The 22,715-nt window shown below is 37.0% G+C and overlaps 1 protein-coding gene and 1 long non-coding RNA gene across 2 annotated transcripts in view; both read left to right on the top strand.

Moving 5' to 3' along the window:
- Positions 1 to 22,715, top strand: part of LOC134744559 (lysine-specific histone demethylase 1A) — a 439,624-nt gene that overhangs the window by 294,993 nt on the left and 121,916 nt on the right. The gene's annotated exons all lie outside the window — the stretch shown is intronic.
- Positions 1 to 22,715, top strand: part of LOC134744734 (uncharacterized) — a 120,634-nt gene that overhangs the window by 96,356 nt on the left and 1,563 nt on the right. The window lies entirely within an intron of this gene.

Raw genomic sequence — 22,715 nt, 5'->3', positions numbered from 1 at the left:
CAAAAGCGGGATTATCGAGTAATCAAGCTCAAATGAAAAACAAAATTTTACCCAAGAACCATAAAAACCCATACTACCTTGGATAACTTGCGATAATATTGCTAATTACATTAAGATAGATCTTTAAATTGGTAATCATTCATAATTCACTTTGGTCACTTTCTCACTAGCGTTCAGGTAATAAACTTAAATGCGCACGTTGCCGACCGGTGTTCCATCCATCCATTGTTTTCCAATATCCTTTTGTTTGTCATCGTCGAAAACATGTAGGTTCCCAAACTATTATCACAAGTGTCACCGCCAATTATAAGCTTTATGTCGTTGTAATAAGGTCAAAACATCTGCACAAGAAAATGTTTTCCATTGTTTTGTAGCTGCACCGCACTAAAAAGCGTTTTACTGTGGTAAGAGGTACCTAAAGCAAAAACAATTAGAATTTATTGAGAAGGTGCAATTTTATCAAGTTGATTTAAAGTGTTTATTAATAACTAGTGACCCGCCCCGGCTTCGCATGGAGAGTCAAGCATAATAAAATACATTCTGTAACAAGTATTCACTTCGGAAGCCTAATATTACTAAGAGTTCACTGTCCATTTGTCTGTCACCACTCACTAGGCTGTATCTCATGAACCGTGATAGCGATATACAGTTAACATTTTTACAGATGTATTTCTGTTGTCGCAATAACAACAAACATTTAAAATTAAGTTTGTACGGAACCTTCGGTGGGCGAGTCCGACTCGCACTTGTCCGGTTTTTTTGAAGTTAATAATGGGTTAATTATTCTTAAAATATAGACAGACAGCCATCGCGCACTTTTTTGTAGACCAATGAAAGAGAGCCAAGTCCACCATACATTGAGATCAAATAGATTGGGCAGCGTTTTCGATTAAGCCAGCGTGATTTTTTCTAACTTCATTAGCAAACATCGTCATATTTCTACCAATTTAAACAAAACCTTAACAAAATATACACATAAACATTCCAAAAGAAAAACTTCTTTCATAGGTGAGGTCTGGTTATCGCGAACATACAGACAGACATACGGACGCGGCGGGGGACTTTGTTTTATAAGGTGTACCTACATTATATGACAAGAAATACAATTTCATATCATGTTCTTAAATTAAACTAAAAATAAAGAAGCAAGTTAAAATTGTTTTTTTTTTATAAATATTTAATGCCAATTTCGAACATTAGTTTGACTTCCTGCCTAGATCTATATACTGAACTCGATGGTTCTAATTTTTTTTTTTAATAAGTACTAGCAGGTTTTTTATTATATTGCTAACCCGCAACGTAAAAAAAGTAGCTATTTAAAGTGCTATATAAAATACTATACTTTGATAAGAAGCGTGAATACTCGTAATACCTATTGCAAGCAAAAACTACCTGCCCAAGAAAGGGGTTTCTAAACCGTTTATTGAATTTCGTCTCTATGACCCACGGAATAAGGTTAAATATGACAGAAACTCGTCATGAATCTTTTGTCTATTCATTTGTAGCTGGCGTTCGTTCCTTCGCTACTATCGTCAAGGACGTGTCCGGGGCCACGGATAAATAAGATACGTTTCTTCGAATATCCGTTTATCCGTGTACACGGGTCTTAACTACACGTTTCTTAATTAAACGTGCGGAACGGGCCAGAAAACCGTTTACGTATTATTCGGAAACGGGTATTCGAAACGTGTAAACGAAACACGGATTCGACCGCGAGCCCTAGTCGGAACAAAGGTGTGCGATGCGTTTATAATACAGGTGCATGGCCGGGAAGTTTGAGACGTCCCGCGGGACGGAACACTACGTGACTGCTTTTATTTCACGCTATTCTCGACTTTGATAGCGTTCATTCCGTGTAATTGCCGTTAACTCTAGAACTATTTTACCACGTTTTTGAAGTCCTTTTTGTGTAGCTGTTCACTGTCGACCGGTTGTTAGATTAGTCGTTCGTCCGCCCATGTTTCATTAATGCGAATCTAATTTATATTACGTGGCTGCTCAGGCCTTTGTCGGGTCTTTTGTTGCCGATCCGTTAAAATGATTTGCCAATGTATTATGAGGCAGATGTACAATAACTTAAAAAGATGATATTTTTTTGATGTAAGTGGTTTACTTTTCTCTATATGATCAAGGACGTAGGTAAGACGTAAATAGGACGTACGTAATAAAAGATGTCTTTTAGTTTATATTTAGTTTCAATACTAGGTAGTTATTAATTATTAAAATGGAGAAACCTCGTCGATTGTGGTGGTGGTTCTCGTTTAAAATTATTCCCACATTTTTGAACAAAAATGTCGCAACGGGAGATTTTAAAAGCTTTTTATTGTTTCGAATGGAGACATAGATAAAGTCGTATCTGTAGTCCAGATGACTCAAGTAAGATTGTAGAAAAGTTATCATAAAAAAGGAGCAAATGGATGTATACCACAGACTGTCTCCAAAGATAAACTATAATGCATTGTTTCCGAAATTGCTGCAATCTATTCATGCATTCCTTAAATGGTCCTATTTTGTATTATTTATGGCTCGGTGACTAAGTTTACATCTGTTCGAGCTGTTCATGGCTTGCAATTGTTGAAGAATGCTAAGCCGTTTCAACAAGATATCGTAATGATTTATATAATGCACAGAACAGTTACAAGGGAACTTTTTTACTCGTATAATAACTCAAGATCAATTAAACAATAAACGATTATAATGAATGGTCTGTTAATTGTTGCTACTTGAACGCTTATTGAAGAAATTACTCTAGTTTTTGTCCATTTACGTTCATTAAAGCGGCAATTTGGCATTCAGACGGTAGTCAGTGCCGGCTACGTGTAGCGCAAACAAACGTAGCACGAAACTAAAGGTAATAAAGGAGCTAGGGAAAATCATCCCCGGGCACGTACGGCAATACGTTCTAATAGTCACAGATGACAATGCCGGTGCCCAGCGTTGTTTTGTTATAGGACACGGCGACACGTCGGCCAATGCAAAACTCACTCCGTTATCTGACCCCTTCAACGTTTGAACGATGCAATTGATTTTCAAATCTACATGCTCGAAGCTTATCGTACGGTATCGGTGTTATATCTGTATTTTTTTTTGCATTGCTTGTTATTTATTCATCCCTTTGTTACGAAAAAAAATTGACCTGAATATAACTTTTATGTTTTCTTAAATTTTACCTTTATTTGGATATTGCTGTTACCTACTGATTATCATTCTGGGATAATTTCGGCGCCACATTACCCCCATGCGAAATTCCTAGAATCGTATGAACAGCACATGCAATTTTGTTGGAACTCTTCCCAAGCGCCGATTTTTTACAATTTACACGCGGGGGGCCCACTGAAGTGGCTCGAGTAATTAATGACCGATAGACGTGGGTGGCTGTTTCACGTCGCAGTGTTTTGGTAACAAATTGTAACATATCGCTCCACGGGACCTCACACTCAAAACGTCAACATGATGACGTCATCGTGATCGTTTTGGTGCCTACTGTTTTTCTTCTGGTCGTCTATTTAGGAATATATTTTTCCCCTCACTAGCTCGGAAAGTTGTCGTTTATCCTTCAATACAAGCGGGGAAAAACCCGTTTTATCCACTAGTGGGGAAAGTAATTTGACCTTGGATGGAGCGTGTTTAAGTAGCTTGACAGATAACAAAACGTAAAACGCTCATGATAATGGTTCGTTCGATATTAATTATCATTAAATAAATGGTTTGAGAATCTAATAAAAAATACCAAATTTAGCTTTATTTAATGATTTTATGTCATAAACCTTAAAATTCCATAAGAAACGTTTGTTTTTTTATAATGATGTTAAATATAATTCTGAACGCACAAGTTGAGTCGATGCAATTTCAAAACGCATCGTTGACATTTCATACATCAGAAATGTCAACATTGTCAACAATTTTTTTACTTAAAACCTTTTCTCACCGACTCGCGTAAAAATACACAACTTCCAGAATTTTCTGTTATAATATCGTAAAGAAATGAGTGATTCCAGTGATGACGGTGATCTAACGCCTGTGGATGTTGCACTTTCCTCGCTATAGTGAGGTGAAAAGTTTTGTGTTACACACGGGCGCAAATGTATTTTACTTCTCGTGTGTTGAAACACTCGCGGGTAAAATACAACTTTGCACCCTTGTATAACAAATAACTATTCCTATCCATTGAAATGTAAATTTTATTAACATAAACATGTTTCCTGATATAAATACATTATTTCACGAAACACATATTTTATACGTTAAATTCTTAAATGTTGGAATGTTGACAAACGTCGTCGGTTTCAAGATGAATCAGCAACCATGTAATTTCCTGTAAAAATTATTATGGCTGTACCTCAATCAGTTTTGCTATCACTGACCCGCAGAAACCGATTTGTAACTATCACTTTTATTGGAGCTAGCCAAGTATTTTGCGGTTCCGATACGATCATAATATTTGGGTTCTGTTCGCAGCGTGACTAGATCTCGGTTAAATAATAACTTGTGGTCAGTTTGTTTACGCGGCCTATTAGAACTTACGTTTTAGAAATCGTGTTACATGCTTCACCAATCTCGCCAAAGGCTGTCATTGTCATCTTAAATTAGGTACCGAATTTCCGACTAAAATGACTCACTCGTATTCCGACTAAACTTACCTTGCGCTAAAAAAAACTAGAGCAATATTTTACTTTTACGTTGTTTGGTGACGGTATCAAGAATTTGTACAACCATAAAGTATCATTTTTCTATTGTCTTTACAAAAACTGGTGTCCTTTCACTTTCCGCCGCCTATAATTGTGTTTGTTTTTCTCATCTCTGGCCCATCTAATGTTGCGTTAAAACAACAAAGATAAGTACAACTTCAAAGAAAACTGTTTTTAGTTAGCGTAATTGTTTTGTAGACTAGATAACGGTTCACAAAATCTAAGTTTGTTGTTTCCCAGTATTAAGAGAGTTCTATCGTTTTGTCGCGTGTCTGTACATATTGTTTTATGTTTGAATAAATATATCAAAAATAAAAATAAAAACATGATATCTTTCTTCAAAAAAATATTATATAAGTTACTTCAAATCGCGAATTTTATAAGTACCTATAAGAACGAACTTTACCCAAACTAAAACATAAACGAAGCATTAGTGTCATGTTCCCTTAGTCACGCGTGGTGTGGCATTTTTTGTTCCAATGAGGCGGCTTCATCTGTCTTAATTGCATAACAGCTTTCTTACTGTTGACATAAAGATGAAGGAAAGGGGTTATTTTTTTCCCCAAATTGTACTATTGTCCAGATTTTTTGATTGTATGAAGCTATTTATTCATTTTCAGCTTACTTTCGGATACCTACCTTACATACCTAAATGATATAGAGATGTCTAGAATAGTTATTTTGATGCTACCTAATATTCGACAAAACCTGAGCTGAAGACTGACACGCACACACACACACACACACCGTGGTACACTTACACTACGACCGACTAGCAGTATTCAATGCAATTGCCCAAACAGCTTTTGGGTGTTTCATAAACCCTTTTGTCCTACCGTATTAAAGGAACGGTTAAAGATTATGGTTTCCAGTAGTAGGTAGGAAAATAATACTGACAAAGAAGAAAGAAAGTGAAGCCATTATTATTTCACTTGTGCGGCGTAAGCCAAAGAGCAATGTCGGGTGTTATTCGGAATCTTTCATTTATTTTTTCAGGAAATGGGTTGCGTCCATTGTTTTGTTGAGTTTTAAATATTTTTTACCACCCGCTACCCTGTTCTAACTAAACTACTAAACCCATTTTCGCGTTGGGTGTTCGCTTATTTATTATTGTTTTATTGCAGGCGTTTAGCCGACAATAAAGTTTGTGTAACAGTAATACCATTTATAACGAATAAAAAGTAACAGATATACATTTTTAAGTATAGAGCGAAATTTTTGTGTGTTTATTCAAGGTTGCATCCGAAATTATATATTTAATCTATTAACACAGGTACTGGGCGGGCGGGGCATACACTGCAATCTTCAACCTGATCAATGTTTTAATTATATAAATCTTTATTTGTTTCTAGGACAGGGCCTATAAAAGATGGCGATTTTGTCTAATAACAGGTTTCCAAAAACAATTAGTCGGAGCTCTTTGTAAAGTAAAGAATTTTATCGGCTAGATTTATTATATTTGATGAGGATGTTATCGCCGGTTCGATTGCTACAGGGCTTCGCCCGCGGACCGTGAATACGGAACCAGGTAGACACAAACATTTATCGGCCGTTTTAGTTTTTTGTTGTTACTTTTGTTATTTGAATCCTTCGGATATATTAATCTCGCGTGGGTCCGTCAGAACCGGTCATTATCTGAAACTTTGGGGCGTATTGCGTCCGGGTGCCTAGTTATTACGGGCATTCTATTAAAATAACCCCGTATCATTTACGAAATTAGGTACATCGCTAAATATTTTATAATGACGGGAGTCGAAATGAGTTGGCCTGCTAGCGTTTAGGTCGGTATTAGTGGAGTGAGCCGCGTGCGACGGACCCGGGCATACTCTAATGACACCATTCGTAATCGTAAACGATTTTGCCATATTATGAGGAGCTTGGTTTTATTCGTTATCCCATCTGCTCAGTGTCATGCCCGGTTATTATCAGGTTAGCAGCATTTAAACGAAGGTTTGCCCACCGATTATTTATATGCGTTTCGTCCTAGATTTTGACTTTTTGCCATAACACGATATAGGTGCATATAGTGATGTGCCGCCGTGAAATTACGCACTTACCGTAATTCTCATTAGTGAAAATTACCGTAAATTACCGAGAAATTACGGTAACTTACCCATGAAGTATATTAAATTAAGATTGAATTTTGCTTACAAGTTTTGTAATTTTAAAATATTTAAATGTTTTTAACGTTATTATTATTAAGTGTAGTAATGTTATCTGACACGTGGTTGATTGGTATAATCTATAGTCTTATTTCTCCTTATCTTAGTCCCAGCTCTATCTCGGCTTTCTTGTACGGCGGAGCCAAAGCGCTTTATCCTGGGGTATAGGGGTAAGGTTCTGAGCTTTCAATGCTTTCATCTCCCTCTTGACATTGAGACCATGTGTCGGGAGGTCTTCGTCTTTCCAGGAATGTTGTGAGGATATTGTATTGTAGCACAGGCAGGTTATCGTATCTCAACGACGGACGAAGAGGAAGGGCGACCTGCTGAATCCTGGAAGCGCGACTTCGTGAGTCTTTCATTGATGCCAGGTATGGCCTGTCAGCCTCCAGCCTGGTTTAGCCAGTGTGCTGTGTGTCGTGGTTTGTACGTTCCAGCAGCAGTGAGCGTACATTGTTAAAAGGCAACGGGAGAATCGATTCCTGGTCAATCGCCTCCGCACCTGATCCTTGCCTGGAAAGCTCGTCCGCACCGTCGGTACCCCAGGATCCACTATGTCCCTCGATCCATTGAAGGGTGAGCTTCTTATTATGACATACAGGTATGCCATATGGAGGTCTCAATTAGTCGTTCATGGCATTCATGTATGAGTTTTAATGTAATATAGGGCCATTACGAGTGCTCTTCTGTCGAATAGTATGTGGATGGAGGATCCTACTACCTTCCTTGCAGGGATGGTAGCCGCCGCATTGCTGATGCCCAAGCAATCAGCTTGGAATACTGAGTTATGAGCTCCTAGCGGAGTGGTAATAAACGTTCAGGTCTTGTGAGAAGGTTAGAGCCCGACCTACGAGGGGCGTTCAATAAATTCTCGGTATGTGAATGAAAACAAACAAATACGATAAGTTTAATATTTTTATTTTTCAATATACTCCCCCCCTATGTTGATACACTTAAAAGATCGATCTATTATTTTTTTTAATCCCTCATAAAAATAATTTTTATCTTTGGTGTCAAAATGCTCCTCCACTGCCGCCTTCAACGCTTCATCGTCAGAAAATCGATTTCCACGCAGATCCTTTTTAAGATTGGGGAACAAAAAGAAGTCACTGGGGGCTAAGTCCGGACTATACGGTGGGTGAGTAATAGTTTCAAACCCAGATTCAAGAATAGCCGCCTTGGCAATATGAGCAGTATGCACAGGGGCGTTGTCATGCAGAAGCAGAACACCTTTGGTTAATTTTCCTCGCCTCTTGTCTTTGATTGCACCCCTTAATTGACGTAGAATATTAGCGTAGTACTGTCCTGTGATATTTACACTCTTTTGTTTGTAATCGATCAGTAATATTCCTTCACAATCCCAAAATATTGTGGCCATGACCTTGCCAGCTGAAGGGATGACCTTGAACTACTTGGGATGAGCTGTACCCTTAACGTGCCACTGCATGGACTCCTGTTTACTTTCTGGGTCATAATAATGAACCCAGGTTTCATCTCCAGTAACTATCTTTTGCAGCACCTCATCAGGATTTTCACTGCACAGGTCAATAAAATCGGAACAACAAGCTACTCGCATATCTTTTTGAACCGGTGTCAGCATTCGCGGAACCCATCTCGCACTTACTTTTGACATATTAAGATGGTAATGGATAATATCATGTATGGTACCAACAGAAAGACCGGTTATTTGAGCTAATGATTTTACCTTCACTCGGCCGTCTTCCAATATAAGTTTTTCCACTTTGATAATATTTTCTTGTGAAGTAGCTACTACAGGCCGGCCTGGTCTAGGATCATCTTCAATACTCTCTCTCCCACGTTTAAATTCACTTGACCACTTTTGAATGGTAGATAAAGAAGGAGCAGACTCACGGTAAACACAATCCATTTCTTCTTTTATAGTTTTTTGATTTTTACCCTGATTGGTCAAGAATTTTATTACGGCTCGATGCTCTAATTTAATTAACATTGTTAAATCGCTCATGGTGCTCACGTTTGTTCGGCAATTGCAGAAAAACAAGAACATATCGGTTTGAATTTTACTTTTTTTTTTAAAGTCTATGAATGACTCTTAGTGGCCAGTAACAAAAGAAATACTCAAAAAGGTTGTAAGATATCAATATCGAGAATTTATTGAACGCCCCTCGTACTGTCTGTTTTGGACCCATCAGTGAAGATTCTGAGCTCACGGGTATTAAGTCCTCCGTGATTGTCCTCATATAATTGTATTTTGTACATTTTGTCGAAGGTATAATTTGTTTATGAATCCGATCCGTGCCTGCTCTGAGCATTGGAAAGTCATCGTAAACCTTTTCCAGGCATATTGTGTGCCGAGCTCCCAGGTTAGACCATATGTGGAGGTCGTTGAGATTTCGCAACCTTGCCGCTGAGGGGGTGGCCTCTTGCTGTATGTGTAGGTGAAGCGGTGGAAGGTTTAGCATGACCTTCATGGCTGCAGTCTGTGCGGACCTCGTGTTTGTAGGGATGTTTAAGACGAATTTAACTGGCAAACTATCATCTCGTTTCATTATAGTTAGTCAGTAATAGGGACCACTCTGAAAGATCCTCTCATGTGCTCATTGCGCTATCGAAACGAGTAACAGGACAAACGAGTAGAAAAGTCGAGCGCTGTGTATGCAGGATCTTGAGGGCGAGCCATCAGGAACCATTTTAATCCGCTAGTACCCAAACTGTACAAAAAATGCAGTTTCCACGTGTTATTTTTTACCTGCAGTAAATGGTACATGCGAACCCAGTTGATAAGCGCTTACCTGTTTACAATATAATAGCCTAACTAAAAATAAACACGAGATGTAAAGTAATAAAATATCTTAAAACACACTTAAGCCAAGCCATTAATGGCTTAGTAAGCCATTGCAAATCTAACTTTACCTTAAACATCAATGCGCTTGCTTACATATGACTTATTGAAATATTGATGTTTGTTTTTTTATTACACTATTATTATTATTTTTGTATTATTTTAAAACACTTATAGTGATAAAGAATAATTTTATTCATTATGAGATGGATTTTATACAATTAGGCTGGCTGAAATAATAAAGAACTCACTTTATTTTTCGTTAGGCAAGCTGGCACCTACTTTCATTAAAAACACTTTAAATCGCACATCGAATGAAACTTATTAAAATTATTTAATATTATGGTGCATTTCATCTCTAACATCTAATTATATCATTGATTAAAGTAAAAAATTCTCTTAGAAAAATTACCCGAGAACATTCGCGGGGAAGATTCCCCGTAATTTACGGCGGTAATTTACGGTAATTTTGGTAATAAACTAGTTCCTGTAGACAGTTTTTTTTGCAAATTTCAGTACAGATTGTATTACCTAAATAAAGATCAATTCTGTATAAAAAAAGTTAAAAAAAATAAAAACTTAGACAACTTTCTCGATAATTACCCGTACGGAGAACGTTACCGCGTAATTTACCCGACGATTCTCTTTGTTCTCGTAATTTACGGTAACGGCACATCACTAGGTGCATAGTTTGAACGTTACTCTTTATTGCACACCTCAATAAAATATAAGTAAAAATAAAAACAGACAGCAGGCGGTCTTAAATAATATTTGAAAATAATAGCTGGACTAGTATTAATATAATAACAACACTGTTTTTGTATTTTTGTATGCAACATGTAATGTTTTTTTTTGTATGTCTGTTTATATGTATGTTTTGTGTTTTTGTATTTTCGTCTGATTTTGTTGTTGACAAGTTATATGACAATCAATTTATTATTTCTTAATTGAGGAGCTGTCGTGACAAGCATTCGCGTAGAGGCGGAAATGAGAAGAATTTCGCAGAGTCCTCTTTGGCGGCATGAGAATTTTATTTGTCCGGGGTACTGCGTAGTCCACAACATGACAAAAGGCCGGCCGGTCCCGCCCCGGAAAGAATCAATTATACAAGCCTCTAACCAACGACATGTCACCGATTGGGCGAATTGTTTGTTTAATAACATTTCGCTGCTATTATAAACGTCTCAGTAAAATATTTGCTGTCATTGTCCACCGGACCCTTGTAAGTAAATGAAGAAATAGACATTTTTCATCATTATGGGCGCTGACAGCTCTGTTATAACACTTGTTGGAACGGATGCGTAGATTTTTTATGATAATGCTTCCTGTCTCCGTCGGTATCATGTTTTTTAAACGTTTTGTTCCCTATCCTTTATCGGGGGTGAAAAATTGGGATTATAAAGTCATACATACGTCAAAAAGGAGCAATAAAATACACACGTTGGTGTTTTTCAGTTCTAACATTCTGATCAAAGAAGCGATATCCATTATCCGTAAACGTAGTGACGTAGTGAGCAAAAAATTTGATAAATTTAAGTCAGTCTAGTTACGTTTTTGTTACAGTAGGTATTGTGTTTTTTACGTTTATCCTTATCCGATATCTGATTCAAGCGTTAAATAATGTAAAGTGTGGTTTTCCTGGTATGGTATCCGTGAGAGTATTACAGAAATGTTTTCCCGACCTTCCCGTACGGTAGCACTCTACACTGATGATCATCCATTTCTATTCTGATCCTGTTGCACTAAGTGTGCTTTGAATACCTCGACGACACCTAAATCGTTTTAAAGAGAATTTAATAATGGTTTATGTAAATAAAATATTAGTAATATAATATTGTATGCAGCGCGTTCATGTTGCTGTTGGGAAGTAAAGGGTTTTTTAGATAAAATTTTCTTTGAAGACATCGATGACACATATTGACCGAGCGTTAGCGAAGGTCTCCGATTTAGCTTGGACAAAAATCCTTTCGTATGTCCGGATGTTCTCGTCTACAGGTCGCATTTCTCAACGGATTCTTGTGTAATTTTGTGAGCAGGTCCAAAAATTAAATAGGTAGTTTTTTTTAAATTCAGTTTTCGGAAATTCTTCAAAATGGTTTGCGGGGGCAAGCCAGCGAGCTTACAACTAAATAAAATGTATTATAAATTTTGAACTAGACTGCAGATGGTCTTTAGAACAATTATTTCACTTTAAGACTGAGTTTGCGGCAGACTACAGCTATAAAAGTGATGCACCTAATTACTATGCGTTAAGCGTAATAACAAAAGCATCCTTGTCGTTACGGCAATGAATGGACCCCCCAATAAAACCAATTTTATTGCTGTTTCCTCTCTTGGTTCGTTCGCATTCATCCCAAGAACTACCAAATCATTAAAGCTTATATTTGTTGATTTTTTGTACGTCTCTTTGTTTGTTTTATGATAATAGGTGTTCGTTTCATCGCCTCTCAAGCGCCAAGCGCGACGCCGCGCGGTGTGTGTGAAACTTGACGCCTTCATTCACGCTTATTTTTATAGACACATTGGATTTAGCGAGGTAATGTTGTTTTTATTAGATTGAGTCAGATTTTGCCTTCCCTTGTGTATAATTACTGGAATTGCGGTCATTGGTGCTCTTTCTGTTTATATAGTCCGTGTGGCTACTTAGCTACAAATACTCACTAAATGTACCTAAGAGTACGTTTGTTAATTCCAGATTCAATACTGTACAATAACGTATTCACTGTTGAAGTAAATACGGTGCTTATACAAATATACATGTGTATATTTGCTTTAGTAGTTTTAGTAGTAAACGCCACCACCCCTGATCGCCTTTCAATGACAGTATTCACATTCCGCCAACATTAGAGGTTCTTTGTAACCCAACTACCTACATGTCTCGTTAAAAGTTCAGTGCGACCACGAAAACCCTCGAAACTCCGGTTCGGCCCTGGAATTCGGGAACCAGTTCAAAAGTGCGCGAAAAGTATTCCGAACATTATATCCCATTGTGCCTGACAAAATAAGATTAAACTTGGGGAAACCTAAGATAGATGAAATTGAAATACTGCAAATGATGACCTGGATTACTGGAAATATGAGACTAAGTAGGTCTGAGTTACATTTGAAGTAACATTGTTGGAAATATATATAAATGAGCAATATAACGATTTTTAATGTGTTCCGGCTCTTATCTATGTGGCTACCATCAGTTTGGCACTGATATAAACGCTATCGAGAACGTAACTTACTTTCTATGCATCTCGCTCGTACTCGCATATTAGTGCGAGTGGGATGTATAGAAAGTAAAGTAGACATTAGTGTATATGTCAGTTTTGACACTGTCAGTGACTCATGGTACGGGTACTGGTCCAGCAAATCTCGCTTGCGTATACAACGCGGCAACGCCGCTAGTATTTTCGGCACTTTTGGACCAGGTGATAGCCGGAATGGGGCCCTTCAAGTGGCAGGCCGTCGGTGTGTCGGTATTTGTACTTACATAAAATAAATTCACAAAAGCTTTCCAGTTTAAATTCTTGAACGTCGACCTGTAATTGTTGATTGTTTACTCAACATTTAAATTAGCCAATTTTGACAATTTGTATATGTAGTTGTGTATTTTGATCGGGCCAAGTATTATCTTTTCAAACTGATCCTGATATACCTATTATTTTAATTTCCTTTTAGCCTTAATAAAGGTAATCTTCTAAAGAATCTTAATACAATTCCTGGACGATAATTTTCCGCAATAATTGTTTCCCTCGGAGTAAGTTTAAGTTATTGTATCACCAATGTCCACTCCTCACAACCATGCGTCCGTGGTATGGGATATTAAAAAGATTCTGGCAGCGGGCCACTAAGATATCGATCTTTATGCTCGGCCAGACGGCTCTCAGAGTTGCTCTAAGTACCATGCCGTTTGGTTTAATGACTTCCTACGTTTGCTAGTTTCTATGCGACATTTTATATGCGTGCCGATAAAAACTAATCGATCTTATTGTAATTAGCCATTTTAGTTCTCGGTGTCTGGCTTATCAGATATTGCCGAACTATCTAGCAATTACAGTTTTATCTTGATTTTCCTGAGCATTTATACTTTCTCCTACGGTTGTTTTCATTAAGATAACTGCATTGCTTGACAGTTTGCTATTTGTATAACCACAAAGCAAACATACCTATGTTTGCTTACCTACCACTAGGCACTGTTTCAATAAAATATCGCTATCACAAATTACATTTGTGGTTCCGAGTAGGTACGTATTTTTATTTATAGGTATCTACTCTAGTGTATACAAATAACTTCACGACAAGTGGATATAATAAAACGGAATTCCGTTTTACTTAAAATATGTATTATTTGCGTTTTATCGCTATAAAGTTGGATCTTCCGGGAAATGACGGTGGCCTCGTGATAAAGAATCAACAAACCTTTGGGGCTAATTGTCGCAGCTGCGCCCTTATCGTAAGCGCGAATTGGAATGTATTGTTAAATATGTATAATTAAGTTGGAAGGCGTGAAAGCTAACACCTGCATACGTATCAGAGAGATCAGACGTTACGCTTTATGGGGTTCCTACCAAAAACAATGGCAAAAAGTCGAATGCGGGCAATGACGCAGTGGTAGAAACGCAGGTATACCAGGGGTGCGAAGGGTAGCCGTGCGGGTCGCGGCGGGGTTCCACAATTTATGATTACTCCGTGTCAGAGAGCTAATGAACGCACTCTGTTGCTCTTTATTGAGATAACGCTAGCAATCGATGGCTGCGCCGGTATCTGGCCATTACTTATGGCGACGCCCGACCTTATTGCGTGTCCCTTTGTAAACTCTTTTTTGCTCCTCACATTCGTGCAAAGCAACTATTATTAACTTCCCTCTCCGCGATAAGCTAATTCATAAAGCTGTATGCTCTTGTCGTGTAATAAAAATAATTTCAAAGTAGCATGTATATATCTACATTAATAATACCAGAGCATGAATAAGAAGATGCTGATTACATCATGCTTATTGCATATTATTAAAGTTTGTCATTTCGCTTTGAAATTTATTGAAATTATTTTCAACTCGTTCTCTTAAGTTCTTAAGCACCTTTGCAACTTAGGTTTGACTTGAATATCACATTAGGTACCTATTTAAGTCATTAGTTAACTATCAGATAATATAATGATCTTATTTGACATTGACAAAAGAAAGAGCGAAAAGTCGTTGACCGCTTTGACGGACTATAGGTTACACGTTTAAATATGCACGTCTATCTTGGTTATCACATCGTATTATCTACGTAACGTATATAAGTCACGTATAGGTACAGCATTTTTATATGAGTCGTACTTTAAGATCGCGTGTCCACATCTCGACGACGAACGGCCGCGATATCGACGATCGGATCGCACGATACGGCCGGGAATGATATCATCATCTGTGCGTTCTGTTTGCGACGCCACTGTGTAACTACTGTCGGTGGGTCACTTCGTACATAATTTTGATTTGTTTCCTTTTATAAAGAATTTTGTAAAAGGATACTTTTCTTGATGGTGGCGGAGACTCGGGATAACAATTTTTATTGTATGTTTATTGTGTTAAAAATATGGATCCGAGGTCTAAATATCCAAGTATCACGAGGTGATACCACCTGCAATCATGACGAGAATCGCGAGTTTTTAGGGAGATTCAAAGCCTTTATATTATGTATCTACTTGTCTCCGTTACTTTATTTTACATAATATTTACTTGTGAAAGAGCCCTTGAGGCCTACTTGCAGTTCTTTTTTTTTTGATTTTTTTATTATTAATATGTTCTTGCACGTAGGTAGTATATACATTTTAATTTACTTGTTTAATTTTCAACTTACCTACTGAAAAAAAAAACTTGTAAAAGACCAACGCAATAACGTGAAGACGTCTACTTCTACCGCACACCCCGAACTTGATTTGGTTCTTACGTTTAATTGCATATTTCCACTTAAAACCTTTTTCTGGACGCGTCCGCACCAGTGCGTCTCGAGTCTTTTTCTATCGGCCGCCACGTTTTAATATCGCATCGCAAACCGCATTCCCGTATGAGCTGAGACAGGGCCCATTAACGTAGAGTAGTTTGAAGTTTCTAGATGTGGCATATTAAAATTGCTTATAATAAGAATCCCAATTAGTCCTAGATACCATCTGGGATGGAAGTCGCCTTCATGAAACTTGTAATCAGAGTGTAACTAAGGCAATTATTGTAATGAAATAGCAACATGACCGATAGGTTCCATCAAACACAGCAAAAACAATAAGATATCCTAACAAGTAAATTTTCTAATTGTCAAATAAAAGTAAGTCAAATGTCTTGTAAGATTTTACAAAATTACCTATAGCAAAACCTGTAATATTTATTACTATTGACTCAGGTTAAAGCTTGATTTGTCCTGTAATTTCTGTTACAGTTTTATTTAAAATTTAAGATCGCCTAATTAAAATAATGTAGTCGTTTCCTGTAACTCTATACCTTTACAGTCCCCGCACAGGAGCTTGGACACGAAATTCGATTCATCGGTCGAATCTCCGCCTTATCAGCAACATAATCGACCGTCGCCCATCGGCGCCATCATTGTACTCTTCATCTGAGAACAGTTGACTGCTGTGCTCGTTGACAACTAGAACTGATGCTTGACACAGTTAGAAGATTATCTTACTGGATTTTTGTCTAATCGGAGTAGTTCTTCATTCGTCTTATTAGTTATTTTTCTGTTTCCAAAATAGTCCTAAAGTTTTTAGCGTTAAAACCTAGCTTTAAGTTCGCTGTTTATTTTTTAGACGTGGTTGGTTTTCTGGTACACGAATAAGGAATTTCCTTAATAACTTTCTTGAGTAAGGTTATATGGGGTAAGAAAAACTTCGGGGCAAGAAGTGTTTACTTGTAGGAAAAGTAAACAGATACTTAAAGATATTAAAAACTAAATTTGATGAGAATACTAAAAATAAAACCAATGCATAAATATGAGTAACTTAAAAATTAAAATATTGCCCCGGGAAAAATAAAGTATGTTTCTGACCACCTGACCTTATCTATCATTCGGTCGAACAACTTACCTATGTATGGAAAGAAAATCTGAAGTATATACAAAGGGGAATCGGGAAGTCAGTTACGAAAAGCATTAACGTTCAAAGCTTTAAGCAGATGGCGCTGCAATCATTTAAAAAAACCGGCCAACTGCGAGTCGGACTCGCGCATCGAGGGTTCCGTACTTTTTAGTATTTGTTGTTATAGCGGCAACAGAAACACATCATCTGTGAAAATTTCAACTGTCTAGCTATCACGGTTCATGAGATATAGCCTGGTGACAGACAGACAGACGGACAGTGGAGTCTTAGTAATAGGGTCCCGTTTTTGCCTTTTGGGTACGGAACCCTAAAAAATATGGCAATAGATATGCCAAATCCAAAGAAACATACAACATAGACTTTTGATTCCAGTTGGAACCAATATAATCTGTGGGTTTTGCTGTGAGGAAGGAATGCCCTACAAAAATGCCCTTTGCCTTATAGCTATTCAGAGCGTTGGTATAGATGGCGTTATACAATCCGATTTCAAAGTGTCATACAAACGATAAATGCCTTTTCGTCGTCACCTTTAGCATGAATGTAATCAATTTAAAAAAATCCTCTCATAAAATGTTATTCCTCAAAAAAACCATGAATTAAGTCCTAAATTAATAAATCCTCTTATTTCACGACCAATCTGCATTGGGCGAGATATAATCCAGCAATAATTATATATACTTAGACAGCTCTAAATGAAAGCCTCCCAGTCAGCATTATAACGGGTAAGCATTACGATCTCATAAATCCAAGGGAGACAGCGCCAAACGAGACGTTCCTATGTGTCTTAGTGCCGACAAACATTGGTTCATCGGACGAATGCTCTTAATCAACTTGTAGACAGTACTCACTTTAGATAAATGGGTGATGAGACTGCTTCGACTCCAAGTTCTGGCCCAGGTTTATTTATATGTTTTATGATTGAAGGAAGTCCTAGCTGCATTACTGCGTACCCAAAAAAGCCGCAGTCAGTTTATAGTAAATTAATATATGTAGGCTATACAGAACAACTTTTACTATGGGACCAACGCAAAATAAAATCCGGCTCATACATTTCGGTGGAATCAGTTAATGTTTTCTATAGATAAGCAGATTTTTTTTAGTATAAGTAAAAGTTTTTTAGTATGACCTATATACACCCCTCAGACAGTCAGTGCCAACAAAAGCAACCTGTATATTATTCTATAGTAGTATAGACTATAGAGTATAGACTCTGGATCATTATATTTCATGTCTCGATGGGAATATAGCTACCTGATATGCAATATCACTAGACACAAGTCACAACTCCAGTTACATAAAGTCAGAGTAATTTGATCTAATGTTATTTTGTACATTAAATATAGGTAGGTAAATGCAAGTATTCAGTTTTCTTACATAAAGTATTGTTTATTATTGGTATTCTGAATAAGTACCTACATACTAGTAGTAATAGCAGTGATAAGTAGTGGTGTAAAATTATATTTGTTTTTAGTTTGTAATGTAATGTTAATGTTTTCTTATATCTTTGGCCACTGACATAGCTTGGAGATTAATCTGCAGGTCGAGTTAGTTTGAACTTAAAATAACTATAGATATGTCATTAAAGTAACGCGGACTAACTGAAATAAATATTTACGTCTTTTCATCAAGCCCGGCTAGCTCAATCGGACGAGCATGAGACTGTTAATCTCAGGGTCGTGAGTTTGAGCCCCACGTTGGGAGCTTTTTTTGCTTTTTGGGTGGTTTATATTTACTTGTCACTCATTGCAATGATTAGATAGGTACGTTTTTTTTTTTTTTTTTTTTTATACCACGTCGGTGGCAATCAAGCATACGGCCCGCCTGATGGTAAGCAGTTACCGTAGCCTATGAACGCCTGCAACATTAGAGATATTACACGCGCGTCTCATTGGTCAGTTTTTAAAACCATGGTTTTGTATTTAAATTTACAAATATGTTTTTGTTATGGTAGTTAAAAGCCCATTGTAAAATGACCTATTCACTTGACCCATTTACTATTTAGATTTACAGAATCCTGGATCTGGAAGTAAAAAAAAAAAGTTATTTATGATACAATTGCGAAATAAATATAGGAAATTTGCACGTGTATCGTACAACGTTTTACAGTACATATGGCCCTTTAAACTTTCGACGTAGTTACTTAATGTGCTTATTATAGCACAGGGTGTCGTAATGGAGCACCAGATCTACTGTAAAGAATTATAAGTTCTAATAGCAATGAACACCACAGTTTCTATGTACAGTCAGAAAATATATTGACTTGGCATCTCTGCATACAAATATGTATGCAGGTGTGCGAAGCTAATGGTTCTGCTGATTGTACCCGTAGCAATTCATTAAAAAATACAGTATCGGATATCGGATCCATAGAAATCATAGACATACATTTTGAGTAAAGTAGTTGTATAGTATTTTGTGTTACACTCTTGAAAACCTACATAAACAAACATGTACTGTAGTGTATACCTATAGCATAGCCAATCGAAGGCGCAATCGGTCGGTCGCTTAGTACCGTTAAAGGGTCAATGGGTGGACGGACAGCTCTATGTAAAATGTTTCCCACGATGCATAGTCACATATATGCACACTTGAACTTGTCGATGGGAGCTATAATGTGTTGCTTTACAATACTGTACAATAACATGTCACTGTCATGTTTTTTTTCAAGCGTTAATCAAGTAGTATCTATATTTTCTGAAACAAATGCTCCTTAAAAATGAGTAGTACACTACTTAACGCAATAATTAGATTGATAGGTATATATAACCTATATACTCATTTATAATGAAAATCAGTCCATTGCCTTCCTATCTCTGAATACCCAATGACACCTACGCGAGGTAACTTTACCAATAAACTAGCGCGTAAGTAACCTATTTGTGACAACTCCTTCCATTGTAACGTCTGTTTATTTTCAGGTAAGAAATGCTGAAGCAAGAATTGTCCGGTGGCGTGTGGTGAGCTGTTTATGATCTGTCTTGACTTTAACACAATTGTCATGTTTAAAATGTAGGTCAGACAAGATCTTGAATGCTTCGAGGTATTGGTTTATTGGTTTACAGTACTTATTCTAAAGTAGTCAGCAGCAGAATTGACTATGAGTAGCTTAAAATTAAGTGTTAGCGTTATGGTCTTATTTAAACTTAAAGAAATGTTGCTAAATTTTAGCAGTTCTTTAGTGATGCTATACATATCTGATTGATTCCAATAAGAGTTTGCATTAGAAAATATTTTCTTAAGCAGCTGAACTTTGCCTTTTGTTTGATTTTAGCTGAGACGTATTAAAACAAATACCGAACAACAAGTATCGCGTGTCCTGCCTATATTGCAATTGCGCTACTCCTTACAGAGTCGTGATTTTCTAGTCTCGGATAATGAGCTAGCTGTATTTAACTGCCATGTACTAGAAATTATTTTAATTCTGTCTTGCTGAAAGTCTCTTTTAAACTGCGGGATTATTGTTCGGGGTTTTCTCTACGTTATTGTTTTTATTGATCGTCTTTTAGTGGATGTCATTAAAAAAATATTATGTCACTTGAAAATAAAACTGAAAAGACTACTCCAGTATTAGCCGCAATTAGAGTTGTGCCATTCCCGGTAACATTCCCCATTTTGTATGGGGAAATTTCTCGCTCGGTAACATTCTCTATACAAAATGGGTAATGTTACCGGGAACGGCACAACTCTAGCCGCAATCCACTTCGTAATGCTACAAATTATAGGACAAACAGCGCTTGGTGTCACATATACCTATATGTGTAGTTATCAAAAGTAATAAAAACTAACATATACGTAACGTACGATGAAATAGATCGTAGCAACAAATTTTTCTCTAAGTTAAAAACCTTTCTGTTAACTGAATGTTTTTTCAAACTCGATAATTTTTTTCTCAGGACAGAACAAAATCGATCGCTTGACATGTAAATTATAATGAATATTGACTTGAATTGTAATGTAAACTATACTTATGTTGAATTGACTCTGTCATCGGAATGTAATCGAATCTGGCTATTATACATGTATTACTATTGTATTTTAGGAATAAGTACATTGTATTCCCTAAACCGGTTGATTGTGACACTTACTATTATAACATACTATTGTAACATCTGTTAACTGACATGTACAATCTGACACTAAAATTACTATTATTACTATGACTTTTACTATAGGCTAATAATTGACTTTAAAAATTTCTAAAAGTAAGTTCAATTGAAAAGCACCGGTGTAAAACGTAACGTGTATAGGTATGGATAAAGTTAAAAATGCAACTAATTATCGTTATCCCAGTTGAATGCAAAATTGTGAACGCTTAAGTTGGATAGCGGACACCGCCGCGGGTCGGAGTGTTATTTTCATCATAAAATTACATTTCAATCTGTGCGGGGCTGCGGCCGCGGCCGCACTGATTGCCGCGTTAACCGTTAAGACGGTAGTTCGCGGAAACGTCTACTCCGCTTAACTCGCTGAATATTGTTCAAATTTAACGCGATTACATTAAAACGATTCTCACTAGGCTCGTTTTGCGCGAGTACTGTTATTACGAACAGTTAAAGTTTTCCGCGTTTAATACTATATTAAATTTTCTAACTTGTTATTGGCTAATGAACGCACCTGTAAGCGTTTGTTCTCTGACGATATCTATCAAGGGTAGACCTACGAATATAAATAATAAATAATCAGCGCTTTTCAATTACAAGTGGCGCAGTTAAATCAGATTTTCATAGCGGGGAACTTATTAACGGTGAGATTACGATAGAGCATTATTAATAAGCCGAGAGGCAAACGTCCAATGTGTAAATGGTAATCATGCATTGCCTATTTAAACGAATGTTATTCATAATGAAGGATAATAATATGGATAATACAATATAAATTATGACTATAGTCAAAGATAGATATAACTCCGTAATAGATGGATACAGTCTAAGGAAAAAACGTGCCTCGAAAATCAAGAAAATTTGATTCTCGATCAGAGGGCGCTACTAGCTTTGGCCTACTGTCGTATAGATGGCGTTGACGGTTTCGTTTGTTATTTAACAATTTAAACGCATGTCAGTGAAAGAACATGGGTCAAAATCATAAAAAACAATTAATGCAAATAAAATAAATAAAATATCGATATTTAAATACATTTTATGGTATTTTTATAAATCTTCATTTTTAGTTTTAAGGTGTGTCGATAGATGGCAGTGAATTTACTGTGGTTACAAAATCTACTATGACAGTACCGCTCTATCTTATTATATCCTCTTTGCTATTGTTAACTAGCCTTTGCATGCGATTTCGTCTACGTTGAAGAGGGTTTACCCTCGAATCACCGGCATACGTTCAGTCAAATCACTTCATCGACAATTCAATAATTGTTTTAGTCCAGCCGTTTTTATATGTTTTAGTAACAAGTATGGTAAAATACAAAAAAGCTTAAGAAATTAACTGAACAAATAATGGCAGATAACTGATCAGCACTTTTAGACACACTTTGATATGTTCAACAAAAAGATACACAATTTATATTTCTTTAAAAAATACATTTGGTAACTTAAAACATACAGGTTAATCACTCACACAAAACATATAGCATACCTGCAGCAAGCGAGTCATAACACGCGAAAGATTGAAATGAGATGATAAGAGGCAAATCAGAAATCTTGCCGAAAATACGTATTATGAGGCGGCGGTAATTTTATAAGGGATTCCGAGGTTCGATATGCGGCCAATCATTACCGTGCCTCGGCTTGCTCTCGGTACGGAGCGGCTTTTTGCGAGATCTAGGTAGATAGGCGTGGGCTTAAATATGCGGGGGGTTTGTTGTGAGACGATCAATGCTCGCGCTGGTATCACGAAATAACACCCTCGCGCTTTATTTTACACGTGATTGCGAATTTAACGCGGCCCGACCGTATTATCAACATGTTCCCCTTTTAAAAGATAAAACTCAGCCTGTCCGAATGATGTAGAAGACCTTCGCTGATTGCCAAATTT

Source organism: Cydia strobilella, chromosome 10 (assembly GCF_947568885.1).
Source record: "Cydia strobilella chromosome 10, ilCydStro3.1, whole genome shotgun sequence".
Classification (NCBI taxonomy): domain Eukaryota; kingdom Metazoa; phylum Arthropoda; class Insecta; order Lepidoptera; family Tortricidae; genus Cydia; species Cydia strobilella.
The sequence above is the reverse complement of the archived record's forward strand: the minus strand, read 5'-3'. Positions and strand labels throughout refer to the sequence as shown.